This window comes from Euleptes europaea, chromosome 1 (assembly GCF_029931775.1).
Source record: "Euleptes europaea isolate rEulEur1 chromosome 1, rEulEur1.hap1, whole genome shotgun sequence".
Taxonomy (NCBI): Eukaryota; Metazoa; Chordata; class Lepidosauria; order Squamata; family Sphaerodactylidae; genus Euleptes; species Euleptes europaea.
The window spans coordinates 74,744,206-74,769,439 of NC_079312.1; the positions used below are offsets into that span (position 1 = coordinate 74,744,206).

The window sequence follows — 25,234 nt, forward strand, 5'->3', positions numbered from 1 at the left end:
GGGCAGGGAAGCCTTGATAGAAGGGGCCCCCACGAGGGCGGCTGCGGGAGTGTTAAGTACTCGGTCTTTATCATGGAATTCACACGGGTTGCGGGGAAAGGTGAGCGTCCGCTCAACCCAGTCTATGGAGGGATTGTGTCCCAGCAACCAATTCATCCCTAACACAATGGGTGTGGCGATGGGGGCGATGGTAAAATAAAGTCGTTCCCAATGCTCCCCTATGGCCATGACGACCGCGGCGGTGCGGTGAGTAACAGGCCCTTTTCTAAAGTCACTGCCATCCATCTGGGAAAAGCAGATGGGTTCAGGTAGCCGCTTTTGCTTAACTCGCAATTGTCGGGCAGCCTCTTCGCTTATCAGGGTGCGGGCACAACCCGAGTCAACTAGGGCCGTAAATTCTAACATGGGCCCCCCTTTTGGCAATGAGAGATTGACCTTTACATACACATTGTCTTCCTGAGCGCTTACCATCAGTGGAGCTCCTTGCACAACGTTCGGAGTGGTCTGCTGAGGAACCCCCTTTACAGCAGACCGACGGCGTTTTTTGCCGGCATGTCCCAGTCCTCCTCCTCGCTGGAGGAAGCAGATGCGGTATTTGTAATCCGTGACTCCGATGAGTCAAAGGCTTCATTTGTAATCCGTGGCCCCGATGGGCCAGACGAGCCCGAGGCTTTGACCTCGGCTCGTGCGTGCAAGGCCGAGGGTGTGCCCCGTCGGCTTGGTGCGCCGCTCCGGCGGCGAGGTTGCCCCTCGGGAGGGGGCTTCTCAGGTTCGGTCGTTGCCGGACGAGACGGTCCCGGACGTCCGGGTCGGGAAGGGCATTGAGAGGCAAAGTGTCCTTTTCCCCCGCAAACGAGACAGACCCCGCTCTCAAAGCGTTTGCGGGGTTCGGTCACGGATGGTCCTCCCCCCGAGGGGGGACGAGAGTCCTTCGGACCGCCGGGCCTGTCTCCACGGGTCTTGGTCTCCCGTCCGGTGCGTTGTCGGGACAGGGGCAGCAGCTGCTTTCGGTTCTCGATGTCAGCGGCGTGACGAACCCACCCTTCAACATCGGGAGGGTTACCTTGCATGAAAGCCCAGTGTTGCAATTCCGGGTTCAAACCTTCGCGGAAATACTGCACCCTGGTAGCTTCACTCCAGTCCAAAATTTTACTCGAGAGTGACTGAAATTCGCTCGCATACTGCGTGACTGACTTAGTCCCTTGGCGCAGTTGGAGCAAGGCGGTTTTTGCTCGCTCGCCGAAATGCGGGTCCTCGAAACGGTGTCGAAGGGCGATCATGAAGTCATCAAGACTTCGCAAGACTGGGGAGCGGAGCTCATACTGCAGTACCATCCAGGCGGCCGCCTCACCTTGTAGGAGGGACGCCACGTATTGGACCCGGGATTCTTCCGAGGTAAAAGTCTGGGCCTGTTCGCGCATAAAAATGTCCACTTGCACCACAAAAAACGTCAGCTGGTCACTCGACCCGTCATACGTGATCTTCAGATCTCGGCGGGCCGGTGGAGCGAGACGGATGGGAGGTGCGGGAGCCACAGGTGAGCCTGGTTGCTGCCCTCCGTCCGCCGGAGCCACGGGCGGCGTCGGAACCTTCAGGTCGTCCATGGCTTGAGCCATGTCCAGAATCACCACGTTCATGGCATCCATCCGGTCCAGTAATTCCTGGCGCTCTTCCTGCCAGCGCTGCCGCTCCTCATCCATCTGGTGAAGCAGCAGGGCTTCCTTTCGGGCGGGATCGTCCTCGAACCCCAACCCGTGAACCGCAGTCCGTCGTGACCGCGCGTCGCTCTGCGGGAGCAACCAACCCCGGGGAGATTCCAGCCAGGTATTCAAGCGGGTAGACTTGGGCTTTGTACCCAGACCCGATCCCGAGTCAGCTCCACTGGGCGTCTTCCCAGTCGACTTCCCTTCCGAAGGGGCCAGGTCGGGCTGCTTGGGTACGGCGCTGTCCTTCTTGTCGTTGTCATCCCCGTTGCCTGCCATAGCTGTCCAAGAACGGTACAGGAGCAGGATAACGAGGCAGAAGACTTGCAACTTAATGTGAGGGTTCCCAACCTCTCTGTGCAAACTCCATAAAATCACTTGCTCAGACGGTCATGCAGAAACAAGGAACTTTATTGGAAGCTTCAGGTTAGTATAGGTCTTACACTGGTAAAGTTGCAAGTGCTCACAATTTCACAAAGACAGAATTATAACCCCTACAGGGAAGCAGATGTCAAATGTATGTTATGGGAATCTACGAGATAATTGTGCATGGTACAGGAACATCAAAGACCTCAGGAAGCTCGTTATTGCTTTCTGCCTACCAAGGCCATAGCTGGTGGGAGGGAGTCGGAGAGAGCAAGGGAGGTGGACGTGGGAAGAGACATTCCAATCTGGGGCCTGCTAGACGCAGCGCCTGAACCAAGGAAAGGCAAAAGGCCTGGACTGCTTTTACGAGTCCAGGGGGGGGGGAACACACAAGGCAAAGGCATACAGACCATCACAGGCACCATTAAACTCACACCATAAAAAGCTAAAAAGAGCTTTATTACAGAAAAAATTAGAAAAAGATATTAAAACAAGGCAAACAGTTCAGTGATGACAGGATGCATAGAAAAATAATTAAGCTAACTTGCTGACTACTTTCTGAAGTCCTAACACAGTGTAGTTGAAAATATTGTCGAAGGCTTTCACGGTCAGAGTTCATTGGTTCTTGTAGGTTATCCGGGCTGTGTAACCGTGGTCTGGGAATTTTCTTTCCTGACGTTTCGCCAGCAACTGTGGCAGGCATCTTCAGAGTAGTAACACTGAAGGACAGTGTCTCTCAGTGTCAAGGGTGTAGGAAGAGTAATATATAGTCAGAAAGGGGTTGGGTTTGAGCTGAGTATTGTCCTGCAAAAGTATTGTCCTGTAAGTATCAAGATAATGTGCTAATGAGGGTATGGTATGTTAATATGGAACCATTGTATCCTGAAGTGATCTGTTAATGTGTGTAATCCAAAGCTAATCTGTATGGCTATTGTTGAATGCTGTCTTTGTCTGGAGGTTTTTCAGGGCAGGAAGCCAAGCCTTATTCATTCTTAAACTCTCCTCTTTTCTGTTAAAGTTGTGCTGATGTTTATGAATTTCAATGGCTTCTCTGTGCAATCTGACAAAATAGTTGGTAGAATTGTCCAGTCTTTCAGTGTCTTGGAATAAGACCCTGTGTCCTGTTTGTGTCAGTCCATGTTCAGCCACTGCTGATTTCTCAGGTTGGCCAAGTCTGCAGTATCTTTCATGTTCTTTTATCCTTGTTTGTATGCTGCGTTTTGTGGTCCCGATGTAAACTTCTCCACAGCTGCAAGGTATACGATATACTCCTGCAGAGGTGAGGGGGTCTCTTTTGTCTTTTGCTGATCGTAGCATTTGTTGTATTTTCTTGGTGGGTTTAAACACTGTTTGTAGGTTATGTTTTTTCAAAAGTTTCTCCATCCTATCAGTGACTCCTTTAATAAATAGCAAGAATACCTTTCCTATGGGAGACTGTTTTTCTTGAGTTTTCTGATTTTTGTTTGTTTTAATGGCCCTTCTGATTTCATTCTTGGAGTAGCCGTTTGCTAGCAGTGCGTGATTTAGATGATTAGTTTCTTCCTTGAGAAACTGTGGTTCACAGATCCGTCTTGCACGGTCCATTAATGTTTTGATTATTCCTCTTTTCTGTCGGGGGTGGTGGTTGGAGTTTTTGTGTAAGTAGCGATCTGTGTGAGTTGGTTTCCGGTAGACCTTGTGACCTAACTGAAGGTTTGATTTACGGATGACAAGGGTATCAAGAAATGGGAGTTTACCCTCAATTTCCTTTTCCATGGTAAACTGAATGTTTGGATGGATATTATTAAGATGGTTTAGAAAGTCCATTAATTTTTCTTCACCATGGCTCCAAATTTTTCTTCACCATGATTTACATTTACCAAGGATAAAAGAACATGAAAGATACTGCAGACTTGGCCAACCTGAGAAATCAGCAGTGGCTGAACATGGACTGACACAAACAGGACACAGGGTCTTATTCCAAGACACTGAAAGACTGGACAATTCTACCAACTATTTTGTCAGATTGCACAGAGAAGCCATTGAAATTCATAAACATCAGCACAACTTTAACAGAAAAGAGGAGAGTTTAAGAATGAATAAGGCTTGGCTTCCTGCCCTGAAAAACCTCCAGACAAAGACAGCATTCAACAATAGCCATACAGATTAGCTTTGGATTACACACATTAACAGATCACTTCAGGATACAATGGTTCCATATTAACATACCATACCCTCATTAGCACATTATCTTGATACTTACAGGACAATACTTTTGCAGGACAATACTCAGCTCAAACCCAACCCCTTTCTGACTATATATTACTCTTCCTACACCCTTGACACTGAGAGACACTGTCCTTCAGTGTTACTACTCTGAAGATGCCTGCCACAGTTGCTGGCGAAACGTCAGGAAAGAAAATTCCAAGACCACGGTTACACAGCCCGGGTAACCTACAAGAACCAACAGTGTAGTTGGTTCTTGAGGTATAAAGTTTCCAAACCTTAATACAAGCGTCTTTCCGGCAGCAAGGAAGGGGGGAAAAGGGAAGATACTATTTTTTCTCACTAGCTACTCTTATGGATAAAGCGGGCCCTAACCTGGTGACCCCCCCCCCCTCAACCAATCATGGGCTGTCAAAAGGACATAAGAAAGGCCCTGCTGGATCAGACCAAGGTCCATCAAGTCCAGCAGTCTGTTCACACAGTGGCCAACCAAGTGCCTCTAGGAAGCCCCCAAACAAGACTGTCTTCATGGGAGCTTCCAGGGAATGAGCGAACTGCCCCCCTCTTAAGTGAAATTCTCAGCTGAAGCGCATGTTCCAATTAAACCTGCCTGGTGCCCTTGAGAGAGACTGCTATGGGGGAGTGCACTCTGCACCTGCCAGAGGCAGAAACTAGTTCAGGCTGGAAAATTCCTTCAAGATGGATACCCTCTTGACAATATTAAAGTAATTACACTGGCTACTGTTCCCAAGCCCAATTCAAGATGTTGGGTTTGTCCTTTAAAGCCCTACAATGGCTTGAGACCAGAGTTTCTAAAAGACTGTAGTTCTCCCTTACATTCCTGCCCGGGAACTAAGATTGCAGGGAGAGTCCCTCCTCGCTGTCCCACCCATCAAGGCAGGTTGTCTGGTGGAAACATGAGAGAGAGCCTTTTTGGTGGCAGCCCCACAATTATGGAACAGCCACCCCAGGGAGGTACACCTGGCCCCCTCACTGCCAATCTCCAGGAGGCAGTGGAAGACCATTTTATTTAGGACTGCAATTGAGTAATTGGTTTTTATTTAGTAATTGAGATTTTAAATAGTGGTCTTTTATGTTTTTTGTAATCGTTGTTTTATTTACACGATAAGCCACCATGGGTTCTGCAAGGTAGAAAGGCAGCTAATAAATGTTTTAAGTAAATAAAGTTAAGTTGGTGAAATTTAAAAAAATCTGTCCTTCTGTTGCATGTTTACTTTGACATAACTTTCTCTACTTTCCACCTTTCTGTGGACATATAGCAAAACAATTTCTTTACAGTGTTTGATGAATTAAACATGTTTAAACATGCAGAAACAAAACACCTAAGCCATGTTAAAGGCTGATATAAACAGAAACATTTTACAGTGTCTGTGGAACACATTCAAGGTTAAGGTAGGTCTCCATGATTAATTGATTCCATAAGGCTGTCCTAAATACCAGGCAGCTTGACTTCTCTTAATAGCAGGACTCTGAACACAGGCTCAAAAATAGGTGGACATTGTGGAGAGAGGGATCTACGGTGTGCAGGACCCAGGCTGTTTAGGGCTTTATAGGTCAACACCTTGAAGTGTGTCTAGAAGTGAACTGTCTGCCAGTGCCATTGTAGGTTTCAGATTTGGCTGGTGGTGACTGCATCTCTCCTCCCCCAACAAAAGGCAAGTGGTCACTTTGTGCAACAGCTGAAACTTTTATGTTGTTCACTACACTTCATCTGGTTAATCCATTCATTTTGTAGCTTTTGGGGCCAGATTGCATAACCTCATTGCTTGCATATCTTCTCCCATAGTCCCCAGAAGTGACCTTGTTTCTACTGGCATAATCAGCAATTGCTTGTTTTCAGCGCTGGCATTTAAAGAGAAGTAATTAATTCTGAGTATTAGTACCCTGTGAAGATGAACTGGAATATGTTATTGCCTTTAGCATGATCATTTCAGACCCTGGCACATTTTTTAAAGTTGATTTTGAAAATCATGGAACTTCTGGCAAAACAAAAATCCATTCATTTCAGAGTCTCAATGTTTGCCTGTCTTGGGTTCAACCGCTAATAAAAATGATGTTGAATTTTGTTGTTGAGATTGTTACAACAATCCAGTTTACTTTATGGCATGTTTCATCAATAAGAACTGCCTTCCCGGATCAAGGCAAGGTTCAGGTAGCCCAGCCTTCTAGTAATGATCATATACCTCTGGATGCTCACAAGCATGAAGGTGATGCATGCTCACTGATGTTTGTTTGAGTCATGTAATAACCAGAGGTATGCTGCCTTTGAAAATGGAAGTTGAATTTAACTATCATGGTTAATAGCCATTGATAAGCATATCCCTCACATATGTGTATCATCATTGTGCACAGATAACTGCAATGAAGACCACACAGCCAGAGATGAGTTATATAGGACAGAATTTTATTAATGGAACTTGCAAACAGGGCTGGGTCAATGTGGTGATATTAAAGTGTATCCACAGATAAACAATTGCCCTGGTGTAGCAAACTGATGAGCTGAAAATGTCTGAGCTTGATATTCATGTCCACACACTTTTTAACCCAATGGTTGCGGAAAGTGCCATCAAGTTGCAGCTGACTTATGGTGACCCCATAGGGATTTCAAGGCAAGAGATGTTCAGAGGTGTTTTCCTATTGCCTGCCTCTGCATAGCAACCTTGGACTTCCTTGGCAGTCTCCCATCCAAGTACCAACCGGGGCCAACCCTTCTTAGCTTATGAGATCTGATGATATTAGGCTAGCATGGGCCATTGTTAACCCAATATCAACCTGAAATTTCCTCAGTTTTCTTGCTATGATCAGATCTTGTCACATACTGCCATCAGTCAGCCTCCTTTTAGTCATTTGAAGTTTTTGAAGGACTCTCATCTTCTGGGCCTGGTTGTGTGTATACTGTAAATTTGTGTTACCACTAAATGAAACGTAGCCTTTCATTAAATCTCAGTGGTTTTTTGGCTGGCAAAAAAGAAATTGTGGCCAACTAATTTAATTAATTAATTAATTACACGCACAGTTAGCCCTTGTACATGTGCACACACCCGCACACATACTGCCACCCTGGATCACTTAAAGGAGGGGCCCAGAGGACAATATTCCAAGACCTGTACAAGTCATGAGATTTGTTTTCAGATAATGTTTAGGTTGGGTCTGAGAGGTTTCCAAAGTGAATCATTCAGTCTGGGGGCAGGTGGAGGTGGGACAAGGAAGATGGAGAAATCCCAAATCGGAAACCCTATTCAGGTATTCAAAATTTAGCCTCCTCCCAACCTTTGTGGAATCAATTTATTGACTGAATCCAATTCTGGAGTTAAGAAAAACTCCTTCTGTCCATTCTTTCTGTATAATGATGAGCCCTCAGAATGCCCTCCAATTTACACTTAGAAAAATTAGCCTCGTTCCTTTCCTCACTTGGAATTTAATTTCCCAATACTAGCCAAAATTAATTCTTATAATAGCATCAGGTTGGTCTGTAGGGATTCTTGTGGCAAAGCAATTGTGGCAGGAAAAGAGACAGATGATTTCTGTTCTGATATTAAAATCAAAGGCAGTGTCAAGGCAAATTAGAGCACTTTTAGGATCAAGACTAGTTCATTAATGGAGAGGATGCTCATTGCTTAGTAGAAATCTATACATGACAAAGACCAGGTATCTGGCAAGAGCATCAGAGAACTACAACTTTAAATGATGCTGCTGTCAGCTAACTTGCAACTGTGTTTCCTGCATCCTAATTAGGCTTGGTAGAATTCAGTTTTAGGATAATATAGGTGATGATACTCATTTCAAGTTTCTTGTCTGCAGACAGAATCATTATTGACTGCAAGTAATTGGAGAAGTAAGAGTTTTTTTAAAAAACTAGTAACAGATGTTAAAGTTCAGGAAAATAAAATTTTATCATTGAATATCACTGTTATAAATCTCATATATCAAAATAGATGTATTGTAGGAAGGGAGTGTATCTGTCAGGCAATCCAGGGAACCAGCTGGGAGGGGCCCCCGGCAGTGGGGACTAGTACAGATCACGGCAGCTCCCGAGGTGAGCCAGAGCCAGCAGACATGCTCCAACCCTAGGAAGGGGGTGGAGGGACTAGAGTGACAGGGGAAGTACTGAGGCTCTGCGTATAGCAAGAGGATGAATAAAGGACTCATGGCAGCTGATGAAAAAGTTGGCTGCAAAAAGAGGAATGCTGGGTATCATTGCTGCTGCTCCCTGGGGCTCTGTTGAGTGCAGGTGTGACAGAAAAGTGAGGAGGCCCAGGTTCATTGGCACATGCTTAGGCTAAGTTTAAGTAAGGGGTGACAAGACACCACCCTGCCATCATTATATACTTCATAAATCAAACTATACAGATGACATCTTACATCAACAAATCACTTCATTTGATGCACTGTTCTTGCCAGTTGAGAAGCAGTAACTGTATGATGTTCCAGGTATTACTTTTTCTGTTTCTGAGCCACTATCATAAATGCCCATGTAGTGTACAAGGAAGGTTTTGTCAGGGGTCAGTTGAAGGAATGATGAGCTAAGGGTTATAGTGTTCAACTTCATAATGTGGTCCTCCATCACCCAGATTCATCACAGGTTGATGTACACACATCTGGAAGCATTGTTCATTATGCATCAGATTGTGTGAGCAACTGTCCATGTGGCAAGACCCAAAATATTAGATTAAAATATCCAAAATATTAGATAAAAATATTTCATAAGGTTTATTTCCGGATGTGTTGTTTATAACTTTCTGTATTTATGACCACTGAGGAAGGCCTACTCAGGGTGAAATGCATCTGGTCAAGCAGTGGTCATTTACATTGTTTGTATATCGACTGTGCATAAGAATTTTATAACTGTTTTTTATATGTAGCATGTATTCCAGGCCCTGTGTTTTTAACAATTTTACTGTGAACACCTTGCAATAAATGTAATTATTTTGCTATATTGTATAGCTTGTAGCGCAACCTTTAAAGCTCTGTCTACATATTTCGTTGAGTTTTTTCCCTTTTTTGTTGTCCTCCATCACCCACCAGCTTCAAACACTGCCTCCTTATCTGCTAAGCTAAGAAATCACATGGTGCACCTTTCCCGTGATTGTGCCACTTCAGACTAAAGAGGTGTGTGGGGGGCTCCTAAATCACGACTGTGGAGGGAAGTATAAGCAGTGTGTAACTCACATGAGAATTTCAGTGAATGTTTCCCCTTGAAGTGCTATGATTTCTGTGAAAAGTCAAATCTGTCAGAACTTCAACTCAGATTCAGTATTTTCCCTCAGTATGTGTGTGCATCTTCACATATGAATGAAGACCGCCTGATTGCACCAAGCCCTAAAGAATACAGATTAGCCCCTTGGAAGTGAATGATGCAACAGAATGATGATAAACAGAGGGACTGTAATTACACACAGCAGTTCCAGCACTTTTGGAGTAGTGAATAAAAATGACAATGTTGAAAAAAATAATGAACATTTGCTTCTTAGAACCGAAAGCAGCAGCAACTGTAGGGATGAAGAAAAACACATTTAGCTGTGGAATGGGCATGGTGGACATGGGTTTATGGACAAGTGCAGTAAAAATATAGATAGTGGTGTAGGGAGGCCAGGCTGTGGTGTGGATGCCACAGGTGGCACAGGCAGTGGGGGCTAAGAGGAGCCCTGGAGAGGTGACCACATGGCATGGTATAGTGTCCAATCCACTCTTCTGCCTGCTTGCCCAGCGCTATCCTTTTCTTCGTTTCTCCGTTCAGTAGAGTTGAGGAAAAAATATACCAAAGATACACTATAGCACAAATTTGAGTCAGTTTCTCATACTCCAGAATTTTCTGGCCCACTTGCCAAAAAAGTGAGCCACAGCTATCTTAGTATAATCAAGTCAAGAGTGGCAAGCAAGATGTCTGGATTGTATCTTACGTTGCAAGCAAAGATCTAAGATCAGAGAAAGGATTCTGTATATCCTTTAAGTAGAAGTTACATTCCTACAAAATCATGCAGCACTTCCACTGATTTTATGCATCTGCCCTTCTTGTAATCTCAGCTGGCACTAGCGTTGCCAGCCACAGCTGGAAACCTGGCAGGAGAATTTGGGGGACAGGGACAAGATCTTTGCTGGGGCACTAATGCATGATGTCATATGCAGTACAAAACTAGAAGTGATGTCATCATGTTGGGGCGACCCTCTAGGATTTACCTAAAACTTTATGGTTAAACCATGAAGATTTAGGGAGTCCTAGAGCATCAGTTTCATGGTGTATGTGGCATCTTGCATCAGTGTGTGGTGCCCTCCCTCCTCCCCACCCTGGCCTCTAGAGTGAGAGTATCTTTAACAATCATTATACAAACATGACATTTTGAAACTTAAGCATCGTGTATGTCATCAGAAATAATGAAAAAAATGCAAGATTCCAATAGAACAGTCACATTTCAGGAAAATGCCAGTTTTTTCAAACATGTATTGATGCTCCAGGACCAAAATAATGCTGTGAGGAAACAGTCCAGTCTTCTGGAACATAACCTTCCTGATTCAAGTGACTGATAGATGAATAAAATTATCCTATTGCCCTTCTGTTATTTCCTTTATTTCTACATCTTTGGTATGGATCAGTGGATTTCTTTTGAGTACAGAGTAGAGCCCTTTGGCTTTCCCTTCCCTCTCCTCAGCTTGTTAGATGGCTCACCTAAAAGTTACCAACTCTAGTAGGAAACAGCAGGTGCAATGGTGCAGTCCCTGTAAAAAGGGGAAATAGATTGCCTAGCAGCCCTGTTGTCCATGAAATATTAATCTTCTCTGTTCTCTAAATACTCTGAAGAATACTGTAGTATAAAGGACAATTTAGCCCTGTGTTTTTACATTGTCAGACTTGGCTTACTGAGTTGCCCCATAAGGAGTACAGCAGCTGTTTCTTCCATTGCATACTGAAGATGTAATTGGGCTTTGAATCTTTCCAAGCCAGTAGAGCTGCTCCATTAAGACCCTTGTATATGGTGCATTTACATTGAGTACATCTGCTAGGATTAAAAAGTAAATATTGCATATCCAGCCTATTATTCTTTCTTGCCATGAAGAAAGCTGTTACTACACTCACAGCATTGGGAGTTATTTCCACACTTTTCTTTGCAGCCTGTAATTCAGGAGGAGCAGAAATGACTGGTTGCTTGCTCCTCATGGAAATCAAGGGTGCTCATCCAATGTGAAGTAGGAGAACAGATTAAAGAATATATTTTAAAAATCTAAGCCACAAAATATGAGTGCAGGTTTCTGAGAATGATCCATTTGTGGCCCCATTGGTGTGAAATGGAGCAGTCCTAGATGGAATTTGCTTGATTACGTTGATTGACTGAAGTCTGTGTTGCGTTCAGGCTGTTGAGCTGCCTAGTCACAGGTTCTCAGTCAAAGGTTTTCAGAACAAAAACTAAAATAGGGTGAATCTGGGGTTTTAATACATTCCTTGACCCACGAGAACTAGTGGAGTGTTTCTACATCAGAATTGTTTCAATTAGGGCACAGCCAGAACTACTATTTAGATTTCTTTGACAGTGCAAAAAAAAAAAAAAAAAAACCACCTCCGGACAATTTTTCAGTGCATGCTTGCAAAAATGTTTAATTTTTTAAAATTTGTATTGCCCTCATTGTCAGTTGACCTCACTTGCTTTCCGATGCATCATTACACAGAGGATCTTATTGTCTGTGTAGCATTATGGCACCCTCTAACTCACTTCTTGATCCTCAACTGGATGGGAAACCATGTGATTAATCCAAGAAGTAGGAAGAGGCAGCAGGCAGGGATGTAAAATAACGTCAAAGAAGCCAAGGCCAGGAGAAACAATGGCACCAAATAAAACTTTAAAACAGTGAATATACATTTTATACAAGGTTTTGGGAGGGCAAATTTACATGCCATTGAAATCACTGTTTTATGTACTAGAAAACAAAGTAGAACGTATTTGGCACAGCCCTAGGTTTGAGGGACTCAACCTTTCTCCAAGTATGTGGCTGCAACTGAAGAAGCATCTCCATCATCTACAGAGCCAAGAATCTTGCTATGAACTGACAGTAGGCCACAAAACAGTGGCTGAAAACCACTGATCTGGAGAATATTGAGCCCCTGACATCTAGGGTTTGTTACATTTGCGAACCAGAGATCTGATTGGACTTCACAAACCGCCTGCTGCAGCATCTGCTTTGCAATTTTATGCTGTTCAAAGCAATGACCCAAAGAGCCCCATCATTTTTCAGTATTACCAATGAGATGAGTCCCCATTACAGACTTCAGCCTCCCCCCTCCAACTATTTTGTTGCAAGGAAATGTCTGTGTTTCCAATTCTAAGAAGGCAGCAAGAGGGAAGCATTTGTCCTGGGAAACAGCCTTGGCATATCTGTGCAAATGAACAGTTACTCATAAGTTTTAATCCAAAATTATGCAGTTTAAGAGAAATATGATTGACTGGCCCTCTTTAACTGGAAATGGAGACCTTGTGATAAGAGCTTCTTCCTTCCCATGAGGCTTGTTTCCTATCCCCAAGAGATGTTTAGGTGGAAAGATCCTGCAAGAGATCGTTAATGCCTACAAATGAATACAGATAGTCTTAACTTGTTCTTTAAATCAATTTGTTGACAATTTAAAGTGAAGGATCCCATATCTAACATCAATCTGACATCAATCGTGAATTTGTCCCATCTGTAACATCTGTTCACAGTGGAATGTTTCTGCTTTCCTTGATTTCCCCAGCTCATGATGTGGAAATTCAAAATAAATAAATAAATCACGGTTTATTCAGCATGTGTGAAACAGGCTCTGGCACCTTGCACTGAACACAAAATAAAAGCTGCTTGTTTCAAAAGTGGGTACACCACAGAATTTGCTTTCAACAAGGGCCAGTGGTGTCTGGAGAACTGTCAGTCTGATCATCACGAGGCTTGTTGCTCTGAAGAATCATTTTCAGTAACAGAGTCTTGGGGATAAATCTACTGTGTAGCAGGTCATGCTTCTTGAGGCTCCTAGGAATGCCTAGAAACAGCTGAATAGGGGAAAGGTAAAGGAGGACAGCAAATTGAGACCTGTATTATGTATATCTGTATTATGTATATCCTCCACCCCCTTCCTCGCTCTCCTCACCAGAGAGTGGCCAAGAGGCAGTGGGCAATGTTCACATGTGTGAGTGCTTGTATTTCCCCCTTGCCCCCCCCTCTCTTCTTTTATTTGGGTAGCAGCCACCACTCAGACTCTGCCCTTCCTTTTGCTATCCAGGGTTTGAGGCATGGATAGGAGCTATGTTTGTGCATGTGAGCTGCTACCCACCCCCCTTTCCCCCTGCCTGCTAATGGAGCTCAACCAAGTCAGGACGTTTTGGTCTATGTGTGAGATCTGGATGAGATCTTCGAACACATTCTGATATTTTTAGAAATATGGTAGAAAGTGCTAGAAGCTGGTTCTTTTAAGACTGTGGCCTGTCAAGGAGGACTTCAGTGAACTGCAGGGCAGCATTTCCGGATCCTTTTCCATGGGCATGGCGAAAATCAGCCTTCTTGCTTGTCTTCTTTGCACCCACAACTAGCCTCAAAGATGGCTTGGGCGCAGAGAGGTATCACAAAGAGGCTGTGCACTTCTCTGAGCAGCAGAAACAATACACAGAAATACCTATGCTCTCCACCACCACCCTTACTCCCTTTTACACACCTGCAGGATTTTAATTGCTGCTTCTTTTTTCTGCTCTCCTCCTCAACATTGCTCCAATTATATCGTTAGGCTCTGTCATCTGAGACAAACTGCTGAGTGGGAGGCTTGCTCCCTATCTTATGTCTGCAGTGGTTAGATGCCATAATTGGCACCTGTCAGGGGCAGGCATGACATGGCAGGGAGGGCAGGGGCTGCTTTTAGAAATGTAATGCTTTCGCTCCCTCTGGTGTAAGTGGCAACCTCTTCTGTAAGGAAATGTCACCTGCTATAAATAAGCTTCTTGCAGGCAGGGGGATGCTACAGCTATGGATCCAGGCAGGTAACCAGAGACAGGCACTCAGGATCATAAGCCTATTCCTAGAGGCTATGTAAGTCACTGTTTCTTCAGAGTAGTGGGGGTGATTGTGAAAGTCTTCTTCCAGTCTTACAGACAACTAGGAGGTTTAGTGGTAGCAGCCCCCCTAAAATGGTAAGATGCATTGGTGAAACAAGTTGCTGAATAACGTCTAAATATAATGTCTTGAGAACCCTAATGGAAGAGAAGAAGATGCGCTCACAGCTCTGTATTGACTTCTCTCAACTCTGATTTGTACGCTGTTCTCCTGGCTCTGCATTCATCTCTAGCAGTGTTTCATGACCAAACTCACGAGGCCTCTGCTTTTTTAGATCCAAACATTATTCCAGATTGCCACTTTGGGACTCTCAATGTTCCATAATCCCAGCAGCCGCCATATTACCATCCTTGCGCTGACCTCCATGGTCAGCTCCGCAGGAACTTCCTGACCTGCTCACGAGGCCCTCTGCTTTTTTAGATCTGGTCTCCAAACATTATTCCAGATTGCCACTTTGGGACTCTCGATGTTCCATAATCCCAGCAGCCGCCATATTACCATCCTTGCGCTGACCTCCATGGTCAGCTCTGCAGGAACTTCCTGACCTGCTCATGAGGCCCTCAGTCTCAGCAGCTGCTCTTTTAAGAGGCTTTCTGCCTTCTCTCCAAGTTCTCAGCTAGAATGGAAAAAGAGTCGGTGAGAGGATGTGAGCTGCCTCTGGATGACCAACTTGCCCTTCCTTTGCTCCTGGGCCTCAAGAGGCCTATTAACACTATCGCTCCATTGAACTGAATTGTGGAGGGCAGGCCGTGTTTGCTCAGAAATGATGAGCGGGGTCTGTAATAATGACGGGGTTGTTCATATGGGTTCACTGCTGCTTGTTAGTTCTGTGACTCTACAGAATGTTTCTCCCTTAGGAATCCAAATTGCAGTTTCGAATAGGTTCCTAGAAGATGGTGTAAGCTCCATTCACTGTGTGTTACAGGGAACAATCTCCATGGGATCTACTGTAATGATATAAATTTTGTCCTATTGTATCTGCCAATATGGTTATTATGCCAATAAAGGTTCGCGTATGTGTGTAATTTTGTCCTACACAATTTTATGGAGCATTCTCTCCTGTCTTCTCTCATCTCTGCTGCTACACCCTTCCCTGGTAACTGAGTCCTAGCATGAGCCATGTTATGGTAGTAATGCCAATAACCTCAATCTACCTTTTTTTTAAAAAAAAAAAAAGCAGTGCTGGCAAAGCCCTGCCACAGTGTTGCCCTGGGTTTTATATACTTCCATCACAATTCTTGCTCCTTTGTTATCCATGTATTCTTTATCTCCTCTGACCTATTCCCCTTCTTCCTGCTGCCTGTTCTTCAAATGAAATAAAACAAGAAGGCATACGGCTGGACTTGCAATGCAGTCCTACATGAAGTCATACCCTTCTAAGCCCATTGATTTCAATGGACTTGGAAAGGTGAACGTCTGCTTAGCACTGCGCTGTAAATGAACTTTCCGTCTAATCCAACAAGGTGATTCTTATGTTCTCTTGAAGGCCTGACAGCAGGCCTGCTCCTTTTGACTCAAGTACCTCCAATGATTGCAGCTGCAATCAGAAAGAGCCATCAGGTGTGAAATACACTTGGTGACGACTGGAAGCAATGGCTATGTTATCTGGACTTGTATTTCTAATCTCCCTTCTGGCATTGCTATTTGACTGCAAAGATTCAATTATTGGAAACAAGGGCAAGGCTTTATGAAGTCAGATGGCCCCTTAGCCCGTGGGCTCATAGTACTTACTGGTTGTGTATGTGTGCATCTTTGTGTATGCTGTGAGGCACTGTTGGTTCGATCTCTAGCCCTAGCCAAGCATGAAAGGAGGCTATCCCTCAAATCCATGGAGTTTGCAAATAGCACAATCCAGTTTTTCAAGAGTTGTTCTGGCACAGGAGATATGTGCTCTGCCAAGCGGATTCAGATGCCAGCCAAAGTAGCCTAGAAACCTCTCACATTGTCATACAGCAGATTGCCATAAAACAGAATCCATGCACAGGGATACACACATGAAATGACTGCTTCCTTTTCTCAGAGCAAAGGGACAGGTAAGCTCTTCTTACAATCCGACTACTCTGCTCTGTTCTGCTGTACTTTGATGTGTAACCTAGCTCAATCTCTTTTTGCGAGTCTTTCATTTTGCCACAAAGCAGAGGAGAATAAATTAGACTCCAACTAGGGATGCTGGGAATTTCCCCACAAACGTGTTTGATAGTCGAACTTACCATGTGTAAAAGTGCCTGTCAGATGTCAGCAAATCACCCAGCCTGTTCAATTTGCACTGAACAGCTATGAAATCTGCCAAACAGGTTTGCATTTTGTTTTCTGCAGACCTGCACATGCGCAGAGATGCTGCTGATTGAAACCAATTAGAATCCATTAGCATCACTGGGGACTACTTAGATGAATAACAAAGGTTAGGATTTTATTAAAGCATGTAATTTGTTTATGGCTGATTGGTATGATTAGTGACTGGTCAAATTGTCTATCTAAACAATTGCTGGCTAAGCAGAGCAGTTACATGGCAAGGACAGGGAGTTAGTAAAACTCAGCAGGACTGCGTGAGAGTGCACATGCACAAAAAGCCAATTGTGCTGTACTGCATTGTAGGAAGGAGTGCAGTGAAGCAAACTGCCAAACAGCCATAAACAGGTTGACAGTCAAACTGATCATCAAAAAATCAGCTTCCTGTTTGCAGTCAGTGAACAGGATGTGAGCCAGGCTGGCAGGTGTTCGAGGATGACATTCATAGAGAAATGATAGCTGCTGGAAGCTCCGTAGTCATGTCAATGGGATAAATATAACCTTTGCATCAATATTCGTTTTATTTTACTTGTTTATAAAATGTGTGCCCCACATTTATGCACTCATCCTAGCCTCTAACAGGCAGCTACAGAATAAAAAGATACACAATAAAAACACATCATAAAATCAATAAAACCAAACAAGAACACATCATTCAAACAATAAAAACCAAGTTAAAATACACATTCCATACAATAAAATACACAAACATAAAAACAATAATTAAAAACAGGTCAGGAAGGAGAGGTCACTGAGGGAACACCAGATTAAAAGGTAGCAGAAGATGGCAACAGAAGGGGACAGGGAAGTCTCAGGAGAGAGTTCCAGTGGTTTTGGTGCCACAACAGAGAAGGCCCTCTCCTAGGGTTGCCAACCTCCAGGTAATAGCTGGAGATCTTCTGCTATTACAACTGATCTCCAGCCAATAGAGGTCAGTTCCCTTGGAGAAAATGGCTGCTTTGGCCATTGGACTCTATGGCATTGAAGTCCCTCCCCTCCCCAAACCCCGCCCTCCACAGGCTCTGCCCCAAAAACCTCCTGCCAGTGGAGAAGGGGGACTTGGCAACCCTACCCTCTCCCGAGTTGCCACCTGCCTAATCTCAGAAAGCTGGTGCACCCAAAGCAGGCTCTCCAAAGATTACTGTAGTGGCTAGGTAGGTTGGTAAGGTGTACATGGTCCTTGGGGTATGCTGGTAGCAAACCATGTAAAACTTAAGCAAACCATGTAAATTTAAGTTGCTAGAGTTGACCTTTAAATTGTTCCGGGAAACAGATTGGGAGCCACTGGAGATGGGCCAAGACTGGAATGATGTGGTCCCTATGACCAGCTCCAGTCCACACCCAGCCTGCAGCATTCTGCACCAATTTGAAGTTTCTGAACACTTTTCAAAGGCTGCCCTACATAGAGTGCATTTCAGTAATTGAATCTAGCTGTAACCAGGGCATGCACCACAGTGGCCAGATCTTTTCTGCCCAGGAAAAGCTGCAGCTGCCTGGCCACAGCTGCCACCTGTTTACACAGCAACAGGCCTGGGTGCAAGAGCACCCAAGACTATGGACCTGTTCCTTCAAGAGGAGTGCCACCCCATCCAGAATGGTGACACCATAAGTCCCAGGTCAGACTTTCCACTCACCAGTAGTACTTCCGCCTTGTTGGGATAAAGCTTCAGTTCGTTAGCCCAAATCCATTCCAGAATTGCCTCCAGGCACTGTTTCAAGGTTTCCACAACCTTCCTTGGGTCAGCTGACTGTCACCCACAGATTGGTAACAGCCCAAATCTCTGGATGACCTCAGCAGTTTCATATAGATGTTGAAAGGCACAGGAGGGGGAAGCATAGCAGACAGGCCAAAGACCAAGGGTCTGAAAAGCAGTCCCCCAGCATCACAGTCTGAAACATAGACCTCCTGGCATAGGGGGCCTCATTCACTGGTGCTGCTTGAAAGGGGGCCAGGGGAAAGGGGGTCAGTTCAGCATCATAACCAATGAATGACATGACTTCTGGCATAAAACCATAAGGGGTGTCTTCACATTGGCACAACATTGAATAGCTTGTCCCTGCTCCCCAAATTCTCCCACTGGGTTCCCAACTAGAACTGGCAACCCTACTCATGATAGCATATGCACACACATGGCAGAAAAGCACAGAACGTCTGGAAACAAGGAAACATGTAAGGGAAAAAAGGATGTTCTTAATTTCTCAGATGGCATTCAGCATGGTGTGTTTAGAATGTCAGACTAGGGTCTGAGAGAGCCAGGCTTGAATTCCCACTCTGCCAGGGACGCTTCATGGGTAACCCTGGGTCAGTCACACCCTCTCAGCCTAACCTACCTGACCAGGTTGGTGTTGTGAGAATAAACGGAAGAGAGGAGAATGATGTAAATGGCTTTGGGTCCCCATTTGGAAGAAAGGGGGTCAGTTCAGCATCATAGAGTCCTCTTATGGACAAGTCCTCTTATGGATTGAGAGCTGGCTGAAAAATAGGAAGCAGAGAGTAGGAATAAATGATCAGTTCTCACAATGGCGGGATGTGAGCAGTGGGGTGCCTCAGGGATCTGTGTTGGGACCGATGCTTTTCAACCTCTTCATCAATGACATGGAGTTGGGGTTAAACAGTGAAGTAGCCAAGTTTGCAGATGACACCAAATTATTTAGGGTGGTTAAAACAAAATCGGACTGTGAAGAGCTCCAGAAGGATCTCTGCATACTGGAAGAATGGGCATTAAAATGGCAAATGAGATTCAATGTGAGCAAGTGTAAAGTGATGCATATTGGGGCAAAAATCCCAACTTCACATATACACTGATGGGATCTGTGCTGGCAGCAACAGACCAAGAAAGGGATCTTGGGGTGGTAGTGGATAGCTCAATGAAGATGTCAACCCAGTGTGCAGCTGCTGTAAAAAAGGCAAATTCCATGCTGGCCATAATTAGACGAGGTATAGAGAATAAAACTGCTGATATCATACTGCCCTTGTACAAATCTATGGTGAGACCACACTTGGAATACTGTGTACAGTTCTGGTCACCACACCTAAAAAAGGATATTACAGAGCTTGAGAAGGTGCAGAAAAGAGCAACCAAAATGATTACGGAACTAGAGCAACTGTCCTATGGGGAGCTGTTAGGCCGCTTAGGGCTGTTTAGCTTGGAAAGAAGGCGGCTAAGGGGAGACATGATAGAGGTCTATAAAATTATGCATGGTTTGGAGAGAGTGGACAGGGAGATGTTTTTCTCCCTCTCCCGTAATACTAGAACACAGGGTCATCTGCTAAAGCTGGAGAGCAAAAGATTCAAAACAGATAAAAGGAAATATTTTTTCACACAACGCATAGTTAAATTGTGGAACTCCCTGTCCCAGGATGTGGTGATGGCTACCGGCTTGGAGGGCTTTAAGAGGGGAGTGGACATATTCATGGAGGAGAGGGGTATTCATGGCTGTTAGTTAGAATGGATACTGGTCATGCTGCATACCTATTCTCTCTAGTATCAGAGGAGTATGCCTATTATTTTGGGTGTCGTGGAACACAGGCAGGATGGTGCTGCTGCACTCGTCTTGTTTGTGGCTTCCTAAAGGCACCTGGTTGGCCACTGTGTGAACAGACTGCTGGACTTGATGGGCCTTGGTCTGATCCAGCAGGGCCTTTCTTATGTTCTTATGTTCTTAAAGGTGGGATATACATGAAGTAAAATAAATTAAATTGTCTCATAGTACTTCTATCCCATGTCTTGAAACTGCTGTGCATAAAAGCTGAAAAGAAACTGACACGCGATTCTGATTTCTCCATGTACTATTATTTTAGTTACTTTTTAAAAAGATTGTAACTACTATAGTCAAGAAATGCAGGTCATATGAAGACAATATCTCCATTTCTGATGTCACAGAAAGACACTATCACCAAGGAGATTTTAGCTGTTAATGGTTTTTTAAAAGATTTCTTGCTCAAAAGATTTCTAGCTTTCAGTATCACATACAAGCCTTTCTGCTTTAAATTCTCAGAAAGTTTCCATTTTCAGGAAACAAAATTGAAAAGGAGTCATTGCAAAGGTAAAAATGATTACAACTTGCATGCGAACTATACAATAGTACACCATAACCCTGGATCTAAATAAGCATTCATCTCATTTAAAAAAAAAAGCCTGCAAGCAATTTAAAAGAATCCTAGCATGAATACAGTAGTGAAAGGAGGCTACCAATGACTGGAAAAATAGCTTAAAAGAGATGTTATGCTCAAGTAAGAATGACCAAAAGAAGGGCGGACTTTGGCAATGTGTATCTATAGTGAGGGCAGCCATCCAAGCATATTTTGAGAGTAGCTCAAAAACCGTAATGTTCCTTTTTTCCAGCATAGATCAAAAGCAGAAAGTCTGCTAGAAAATGACTGAAACCATTAGACCATTACAGAGTAAAAGCACATTAAAGAAAGTTATGGTCAATGCAGAGAACCTATGGAAGAGGGAATCTTTGCATCAATCTTCACTACAGATGACATCAGGGAGATACCAGCTCTAGAGAAATTGTCACAAATTGATGTGTCAGAAGAAGTGCTTTAGAGCCAATAAATGAAAGAGTAATATGTCACCAGGACCAGATGGCATTCATCTGAGAGTTCTGAAAGAACTCAAATACGAAATTGCAAACTACTAACTGCAATATGTAACCTCCTGGCTAAAGTCAGCATCTGTATCAAAATCCTGGATGGTGGTAACATAACCATTGTTTTAGAAAGGGACTCCAGTGGTAAAACTTAGCTCTACAGTCCTTAATGTTGTACCTAGGGCAATCAGTAAAAATTTTTTAACAGTAGTACTAGTGGTATGCTAGAGGAAAGCCATGGCTTTTGTAAATGAAGATAGTGATAACAGTTATATAATAGCTAAACCAAAATCATTTAGTGAAAAAGCTGGTAGGTGGTGGTGACAAGCATATAGATAATAGCTTTGAATAGCCCAGTAGACTTGGGTATTTCAGAATCCTTCACCAAAGGCTGATGGCCACGTGGGGAGTGGAATAGGAGAAGTAAGCAGATGAAGAAATGAATGATTGCAGTAGAATGGTTCAAGTGTCTGAGTAGCCATCTACATGTGACCTTTCCTGACATTTAATCAATGAGCAGAGGGGGAGGACAGGCACAAGTATGTTCCATATTACCCAATTTGCTGCCAAAACCTTTTTCTCATCTGCAGAATAACCCCAATTCAGTTGGTTGTAACTTCCTGCTGAATAATAAAGTGCCCCATCATAGACCTGGAAGATCATGGGGCCTAAATCAGAGCTGGATGCATCACTCTGAGCAAACCAGAGCACTCATAGTCATGGTTCCAGGGGGCAGGAATGGCTAACCGGAGATTGTGAAAGGCCTCTTTTCAAGTAGTGGTCCACTGTGTACTAGTAGATCAGTCTTTCCACAAACTACTGAGGACGGAACTAACTCAAACCAAGGAATGTAATAAGAAGTAGTTACAATAGTCCAAGATGTGTCTCACCTGCTGTTGTTGTTGTTGTTGTAGGGTAAGACATATTATGTAGGCTGTCAGTCTTCCCGGGAGTGGCCATAGTAGGCCCCACCCACTCACCACATTACCCCAAACCACTCAGTTCCCAGAAGCCAATGTGACACTTGTGAGGATTTACTCTTTATCCAACATTTCTCAGGGCAGTGAAAAGTAAGTGTTGTATGTACTGGTCCCAACCAGAACTAAAGATAACAGTGTGGTTGATACATACAAGAGCAAAGGGTTGGCAAGGACCCAAGACCTGCTAAATCGGTCTTTGAAAAGTCATCTCCTGGGCTTCTTGAGCCACCTTCTCCTGTCATTTGTGGAGCATTGATCATCCCCTTGCTGCACACACCGCCTGAAATGTGTGGATGATATATGACATGCTGAATGACAATCATGAAAAAAATGACAGGGCCATTCCTAGGAGAAGCTAGACTTGTTTTCTTTATTCTAGGGGTTCCTCCTTGGGGAGTGCCTCTCTGCCAGAGAAGGTTCCTGGTAGGCAGGCTCATGGGAACTTGTGACAAGTGGGAGTTAAGTGATCCTTCCAGGGTTTCAAATTGTTTACACATAGTTGCCTTGTTAAATGCTGGGTGCTCCTGCAGTGCACTTTGTAACTGAGTGAACCAAGGGTTTGTATAACCTCAGCAGATCACAACCAGAATGTGAGAGGAGGATTTCCAAATCAGCACCTTGTCTTCAATGCAGAACAGTCAATTTTAGTACATTGGTCATAATGCATTTCTGAACAGCCTGAGCTTGTTGCAGATAGCTTCCCACCAGGATGCTCCACGTGAACATTCACTTCTTTTACATTTTACTGGGGGTTTTCCTGGGCCTTGTGGGAGCTAGCTCCCAGTGGCCTTCTGCTAGTATTCCTCAAGAGCAATGGCTAAGTAGCACTTTTAAGGGTGAAAAGACAATTGTAGTTCGCAGGGTTTCTACAGGGGGTGGGGAATCATATGTCCATGTACAAGTACCACTGAGTCTGATGGTCCCATGTCATTTTCTTCAAATTGGATTTTGAGGTCTGATGGAAAGCATTTGCCAAGACTGGGGATTGTAGACAGATTTAAAGATTTATTGACTATGGTATGACTTAACTGCCTTGTAAGAGGTGCTTGGAATGGGATACTCAACTACAAACATCTCGAGAGAGAGAGAGACAGAGGCTGATTTATACAAAGAACTGCATGTGCCTTCAACACTCTCAGGGTCTGCATGTTTTCAAGGGGACCATTCCAGGATATGGGCTGGCAGAGTTTAAGATGGCCAATACATGCTGGAAGCACATACCTCTTGAGTACAGGGCATTGGGCCGATACTATGTTCTCAAATGGCAAAGTGACTAGCAAGAGGGTGGGGCTGCCAGAAGCTCACTGTCATACCAGGCAGGATCTACAAAAGTGATGGACAGAAGAATTGCTCCAAGAGCTGGGACAACATCTTATTATGGCCCTGGTGGCCATCACATTTATGTTTGTGAGTGAAATGAGTTGCTTGTGGCTGATTTGAGGAAACTGCCATAAGCTGGCTGGCCCCCTTAGATCAAGCCTCCTTCCTCTTCTCCATTTTGGGGATCCATGGCATGGCCATAGACCCCCTTGACGTCAGTAACTGCTGTCTAGGACTGTTGATTCGGTAAAACCCGATCCGGATTAAAGCCGAATAAATGCTGATTTGGCTTTATCTGGTTCGGGTTTTACTGGAGCAGAAAAAGGCGGGGAAACCCCGAACCCAGATTTTACCCAAAAAATAATTCCAACAGCCCTACTGCTGTCTCCTGCCAGATCTCTGCCTTTTGCAAGAGTTCGCACATTATTTCTGTGTGAACTCTTCAGCCGCCCTGAGCCCTGCCCTGGTGAGGAAAGGGCAGGATATAAATCTACTAAAATAAAATTAATTGCTGTGGCAGTTGTGCCTGGCATTGATGCAGCAGGAACCAGTCCCACCTGGAAGACCTCTTTGCAACTTTAAGCCGTTTCAGACTTCCAGCCTGCTGGCGATAAGAGATGGGGTGCCCCCTATATGTCTCTGGGAGCTTACTGGCAGAACATGAAGATGGCAACCCCCCAGTGTCTGTCCCAAGCTTCTGCATTCAGAGCTGTGCAGCATTTGAACTTGGAGATTAAATTTGGCTATCATAGCTAATAAGCCTATCTTTTACAAATCTTCTAATTCTTTTGGAAACCATCTCTAGCTATAAATTATTACATGTTGCATCAAGCATGTAACAAAAACCCCAACAGCTGCTTATCTTCAAGTGAAGGTATTTTCAGCAGAGAAAAGAAAAATTGGGGTGGGGAGGGAGAGGGAAGAGTTGGCTTTCCTGCTTCCTCTCCTCCCTGCCCGCTACCCTGTTTTCAAGCGGGTTTTATATAAGAATGATTCTGGGAAAACTGGATCCAAAAGTAGGAATCCTGCTCTCCTTGGCAGCATATGTTTTTACCGACATGGGAAGGGGATGATTTCTCAGTTCTGTAGCTCCAAGAGGGAAACATTTTTGCCTCTCAGAGTAAATCTCCTTATGAAGAACAAAAGAGCCCTTGGTTAGATCTGCCTGCCAATGCTGTGGCAATCTGTATAGGGAAGGGAGGGAGAAGTGGCATGTGAAAGAGCAGGTGCATATCCCAGCTTCAGCAGTGGGGAGTTTGCCATCTTTCTACCGTAATTAAATATTGTTTGCATTGCTTATTGACAGAGCACTAAGCTCCACTCCGTTTTAATTTGTTCTTTGATAGTCGCCTTTTGCTGCTAATTGATTTTCAAGGGGTTTTTGTCTGATTTAATACCTGCCGTGCTGCTGAAAACAGAAAGGCAAGGTTAAACAGAACCGAGAAATGAGCCAGGAATCAGCACATCTTCTCAACCAGTGTGCTTTGCAAACCTCATCTACCTGATGCAGAAATTGTGCATTTAAAAAAGATTTAGCAGCTCTTCCAGTCCTAGCCGTTTTTATCCACCACTCCTGCTGCTTCTGTTGCTATGGTGTTAACTTGAGAATGGGCTTGCGAGCATAAATGGCCTGGTTTCCCAGCAACCTGCACCCTGGGGAATGGGACAGGACTGTTGACTGTGAGAGAAGCAAGGATG

At 44.3% G+C, this 25,234-nt stretch overlaps 1 protein-coding gene across 1 annotated transcript in view; it reads left to right on the top strand.

The window, feature by feature from the left end:
• The window catches only part of CACNA2D2 (calcium voltage-gated channel auxiliary subunit alpha2delta 2), a 720,324-nt gene that overhangs the window by 512,806 nt on the left and 182,284 nt on the right, over positions 1 to 25,234 (top strand). The window lies entirely within an intron of this gene.